Source organism: Arachis ipaensis, chromosome B09, assembly GCF_000816755.2.
Source record: "Arachis ipaensis cultivar K30076 chromosome B09, Araip1.1, whole genome shotgun sequence".
Lineage (NCBI taxonomy): Eukaryota > Viridiplantae > Streptophyta > Magnoliopsida > Fabales > Fabaceae > Arachis > Arachis ipaensis.
The window spans coordinates 134,321,096-134,327,348 of record NC_029793.2 but is presented as its reverse complement, the minus strand read 5'-3'; the positions used below and the strand labels follow the sequence as shown (position 1 = coordinate 134,327,348).

General features: G+C 39.8%; 1 protein-coding gene and 1 pseudogene across 1 annotated transcript in view; one reads left to right on the top strand and one right to left on the bottom strand.

Annotated features, from left to right (window-relative positions):
- LOC107618764 overlaps positions 1-634 on the top strand; it is a 9,541-nt gene extending 8,907 nt beyond the window's left edge. Inside the window, exon 14 of the transcript XR_002353410.1 lies at positions 610-634. The gene's annotated coding sequence lies outside the window, so the exon portion shown is untranslated. The remainder of the gene's footprint in view (positions 1-609) is intronic.
- On the bottom strand, positions 1,872-6,213 carry LOC110266953 (annotated as a pseudogene).

The following is a 6,253-nucleotide window of genomic DNA, read 5'->3' as shown; positions in this document are numbered from 1 at the left end:
ATATATATACAGAAAAAAATAAGGGACCTAAGGCTACACTTATATACAGTAACTATAGTATACAAAAAAAATGAGGGACCTAAGGCTACACTTATAAAGAGTAGCCATAGTATACAACGTAGCTACGCTTTACAGGTGATGTAGTAGCACTGAAAAGCGTAGCCTATTCTGGTAAAAATGGAAGCTGAAAAGCGTAGCCTTTAGTCTTGTACAGCATCACTTGAAAAGCGCACCCTCTTTCCAGGGAAAGTCTAGGGGGCCAGCAACTTTTAAAAAAATTAGCCAACATTTAACCATCAAAAGAGAATTGAATGATCCCACACCATTGGATTTAATCTCACACCATTAAAAATACTATTGATGGCCAATTGATGGTTACGAAATACAAAAGTTGCTAGTCCCCTAGCACTCCTCCTATTCCCAAATGCCAAAAGCGTAGTCCTTGGTGCAGAAAAGCGTAGCCTTTAAGAATAGGCAACGGCGGAATAGGCATCCCCCACTAAAGCGTCTCCGTAGCTCGAAAAAGCATAGCCTTAGCCTAAGGCATCATTTTTTTTTTACTTTTGGCTACACTTTTTAAATGTACCTAAATGGATGTTTTTCTTGTAGTGTAAAGATGTTAGCAAAATGTTGGTGTTATACGTAATGATGATGATAACGAAAAAGAGAAAGAAAAAGAAGAAGACGCAACATTGGAAAAGGAGGAGGAGGAGGAGGAGGGAAGCAGAAGAAGAACTTGTGTGTGTAAATTTAAAAGAAGAAGAAGAAAAAGAAAGACAAAGAGGAGGAAAAGAAAAAGGAGGCACGTAAAATTTTTTTGCTTATTTAATATGTTTATGAAGTAATTGGATGATCTACTCTAAATTTTAAATCTCATTATGTATTATATATTGGATTTTAGTAGGCTATCACATTAGTATAAATAATAAGATAGATAATAGATAAAAAATATTTATAATCTAAATCTAAAATATATTAAATAAATATATTAATTATTGAAATAAATAATTTTAATTATTATCGAAATTCGTCTCTAAATCTTATCTCGTTTACAGTGTAACCGAGATACTTTTGTACATATCTCGTTTACACTGTAAATGAGATAAAGCTTGTCGACGGCTATAAATATATGTCGTTGACAATAAAATTTTAGACCCCAATTTCAACTTTTCGATCACTTTTTTTCTCTTTTTTACCCATTTCTATCTATATTATCGAGTAATACGATGATGACGTACACAGAAGGTAGTGATCGGGACATCAACCAGCTGAATGAGACTTGGCATTACGCCGGGACAAAGGACTTTGAGGTTAGTTTTGATATGTTAACTTTTATGCAATCCCGTATAAATATATATGTATATATGTAGCCATAGTTAGGATACTTGGTAAGAACTACTATACAGTTTGTATTACTAGGAATATGTCACTGATTGAAATTTGGAACTCTAATTATTTTTTCTGTATTAGGTTGTTACTACATAATTATTAATTTAGTTAATAACTAGCCAAATTTGATAATTAGATTATTAAGTTAGGTCAGACTTTGTTGGTTACATTGTTAATAACTTTATTGAATGTTTTAAATTCATGTAATGGAATGAGAAAATGTATATTAGTTAAGAAAATACATAGTCACAGAGAATGTCGTGTCGGCATAAATCCAGCTTGTACATACGTGTAAGATTCTGTTAGGATTATGCGTAGAATAGTAAAGACAATTTGCTATGTTGATAGACCTATCCAACAACAACAAACAACAACAACAACAACAAAGCCTTGTCCCACTAGGTGGGGTCGGCTACATGAATCAAACGACGCCATTAAGCTATGTCATGTATCATGTCTACAGAGAAACCGTTTACATGTAGATCTCGTTTGACCACCTCATGGATGGTCTTCTTAGGTCTTCCTCTGCCTCTTACCCCTTGTCCATCTTCCATCTCATCCACTCTCCTAACTAGGTGTTCTGTCGGTCTTCTTCCCACATGTCCAAACCACCTGAGATGCGATTCTACCATCTTTTCCACAATGGGTATTACTCCAACTCTCTCTTATATCCCCGTTCCTTATTTTATCCAATCGCGTATAACCAATCATCCATCTCAACATCTTCATCTCTGCCACACTCAGCTTATGTTCGTGCTCCCCTTTGGCCGCCCAACACTCCGTACCATATAGCATAATCGGTCTTATAGCAGTGCGATAGAATTTACTTTTAAGTTTTAAAGGCACTTTTTTGTCGCATATAAAACTAGATGCACTCCGAATTTTGACCAACCTGTTTGGATCCTATAATTTACATCCTGTTCAATCTCTCTATTATCCTGTATGATGCACCCAAGATATTTAAAACTTTTAAATTTTTATAGGATGTTTTCTCCAATCTTCACCTCTATATTAGGATTTTCCCTTCTCAGACTGAACTTGCATTCCATATATTCTGTCTTGCTATGGCTTACGCATAGACCATACACTTCTAGAGCTTCTCTCCATAAGTCCAACTTCTTATTTAGGTCTTCTCTTGACTCTCCCATAAGGACGATATTATTGGCAAAAAGCATACACCATGGCACAGGCTCTTGGATGTGCTCTGTGAGTACTTCCAAGACTAATGTGAAAAGGTATGGACTTAAGGATGATCTCTGGTGTAATCCTATACCAATAGGAAATTCCGTTGTCACACCACCTTAAGTCTTCACACTAATTGTGTCCCCATCGTACATGTCTTTAATTGCACGTATATATGCGATCCTTACTCTCCTCTTTTCTAAAACCTTCCATAAGACCTCCCTTGGCACCCTATCATACGCTTTTTCCAAATCAATAAACACCATATGTAGGTCTCTTTTATTACTATGATACCTCTCCATCATCCTTCTTAACAGGTATATCGCTTCGGTAGTGGATCTGCCTGGCATAAATCCAAATTGGTTCTCTGTTACTTGTGTCTCTTTTCTCAACCTCCGTTCTATCACCCTTTTCCATAACTTCATAGTATGGCTCATGAGCTTGATCCCTCTATAGTTACCGCAACTTTGTATATCCCCCTTATTCTTGTAGATAGGTACCAATGTGCTCTTTCTCCACTCATCAGGCATCTTCTTTGACCTTAAAATCTCATTAAAAAGCTTGGTTAACCAGTTGATGCCTTTTTCTCCAAGGCCATTCCAAACCTCAATCGGGATATTATCAAGTCCTACTACCCTGCCATTTTTCATCTGCTTTAGAGCCTCTTTTACCTCGAAGTCTCAAATCTTTCGATAGTAGTCAAAGTTTTGATCTTCTTCCCTTGTGCATAACCGACCAAGGCTCGGAAGAGTCTTATGTCCTTCATTAAATAACTTGTAGAAGTATCTCTTCCACCTTTCATTAATCTTCTCCTCTTGAGCCAGCACCTCTCCATCCTTATCCTTTATGCACTTAACCTGGTCCAAATCTCTCGTTCTTCTTTCACGGCTCTTTACGATTCTATATATACCTTTTTCTCTTTCTTTCGTGCCCAAAGACTGGTAGAGACCCTCATATGCTCTTATTCTTGCTTCACTTACAGCCACTTTTGTCTCTTTTTTAGCCGCCTTATATTTTTCCCAATTATCTGCATTGCGGCATAAAGACCACTCTTTAAAGCACTCCCTTTTTATCTTTATCTTTTCTTGTACACTCGCATTCCACCACCAAGACTCCTTGTCTCTTAGTTCTATTCCTTTAGATTCACCAAAACTTTCTTTTGCTGTTCTTCTAATAACTTCTGCCATCTCCCTCCACATCTCTTCCGCGCTTCTATTTGCATCCCATTTTGCCTCTTCTCCTACCCGTCTTAGGAAACTTCTTTGTTCCTCACCTTTCATCCGCCACCATCTCGTCCTTGGGTTCTTCGTATGATGTCTTTTCCTCAACTTTTGCTCAATGCACAAATCCATGACGAGCATCCTATGTTGTGTTGTCAAATTCTCTCCCGGGATAGTTTTACAATTAATACAAAATTTTCGGTCGACTCTCCTCAATAAGAAGAAGTCGATTTGAGAACTTTTCATGCCACTCTTATAGGTTATAAGATGTTCGTCTCTCTTTTTAAAACATGTATTTGCGATGAGAAGGTCAAAGGTTGAGGAAAAGTCCAAAATAGTTTTACCATCGGCATTGATCACCCCGAAACCATGGCCTCCCTGAATACCTTCATACCCAGTCACGTCTCTTCCAACATGGCCATTTAAATCTCCTCCTAAGACAATCTTATCTCCCGAAGGTATGTCTTGGACCAAACTCTCTAGATCCTCCCAAAACCTTATCTTGTGTTATTCGTCCGAACCCACTTGTGGTGCATAGGTGCTAATCACATGAAAGCACCTCCCTCCACCACAAGTTTGATAGAGATGATCCAATCTTCCACCCCCTTGACATCCACTACGTCCTTCTTCCACTGCTTAACCACAATAATACCAACTCCATTCCTATTCTTCACCTTTCCTGTATACCAAAGTTTGACACCGAATGTATCAAACTTCCTAGCCTTCGCACCAACGCATTTTGTTTCTTGTAGGCACGTAATGTTAATCTTTCTCCTTGTCATGGTGTCCACCACCTCCATGGATTTTTCTGTTAGAGTGTCTATGTTCTATGTCCTAAATCTCAACCTTCTGTCACTCCGACCTTTACTTTTTACTTTGTGAACTAGCTTATTTACCCTTGTCCATTCACGAAAACGCGGGAACTCTTACTCATTTAACACTACATCCGGGCATTGATGCAGCGGCTCTTGCTCATTTGACACCGTACTTGAGCCATACAGCGCGTTGCTTCTGGGCAACGACCTAGCTTTAGAACAATAATGTCTTTGATTCATGTCATGGGATTCGACTATGTTTTTATGTTGGTTGTCGAAGACCTAACACAACCCTCCTCCTTTATCCGGGCTTGGGACCGGCTATGTACCACAAGTGTAATATAGGCGGAGTTGTTAGTGGACCTATCCAATTATTTATTTTTTAATAATTGTAAATATATATTTTTTTGTCAGAGGCCTCTCTTTCTCCTCAACCGGCAAGTGAGCTTCCTCCACCCGATGCCATCGTCCTGTATCTGAGGGAGGCTGGATTCAGCGACATGGTGTCTCTCAGAGATTTCAACAACTCTCTGATTACGGCATTCGTGGAGTGATGGCCTTTGGAGACCCACACGTTCCATCTCCCGTGGGGTGAGGCCATCATCTCCCTGATTACGGCCTGTAGCTCACAAATAGTTTCCGAAAAACAACTCTGTAGCGCCTGAAGCAGTTTTGACACCTTGTTGTATGACTCCTCCCAATTCCCGTAGATATGAGCAATTACCTTTTGCTTCGCCATCCACACCTTTTGGTAGGAGGGTTTGAAGTGATAACTCTGTTGGACTGCACCTTACAGGACAAGGATACTGACGGATGAGTAGAACTGTATCAACCGCAAGATGACCTTGCAGATAAAACTGCTATCCAACTGTCGATAGTCTTGGAACATGGTGGGTGCTAAACAAGTGTGCGCTCCACCAACCATACGGACCTCCCTAACGAAATAAAACAACCATGGTTGGAAACTAATTAATATATAGTAACCATAAATGAGTAAGTATGCCTCAATTAAACTTGAACTCACCAGTATCCGAGGTACTGTTGAAGGACAACACGGAGACTCCATGGACACTCATTTGCAGCTTGACGGCAATGCACATAGTACTTTAATCGGTCCGATTTGATCACCTGGTACTCAGCACCACTGCGAATACTATAGTTCTTCACACTCTGTATCAATGCATCTCGGCATTTGAATCTGTGACCAACCTGAAAATCTACACCACTGTATAGGTTGTAATCCTCTTCTCCCGTGTTGGAAAACGAAGTTCTCTCATGCATGGTGTCCATATCCAATGTATGATAGTGACTTGGCGCATCTGATAGCATCGGAATTGGGTGGGGGGCGGAGGCAAAACATGGCACACCGCTATCTCGGTGGGCTTCTCTAGTACAAATTCCTCCTCGTAGCCCCCTTCAGGAAAATCACTATCAACAACGTATTCTTCGTCGGAGTCTTCCTCACCCACCTCCATGTCTTCCACTAGAATGCCAACATGAATGGGTGGTGCAAGAGGTCGGTCTTCTTGCACATAGGTCGAGTGTATAGAACCACCACCACCAACATCTCCAACCTTGGCAGACAGCTCCATCACTTGTTCTGCCATTATTCTTCCTTGAATGTCAAACATGAGTCGCATATGCTCG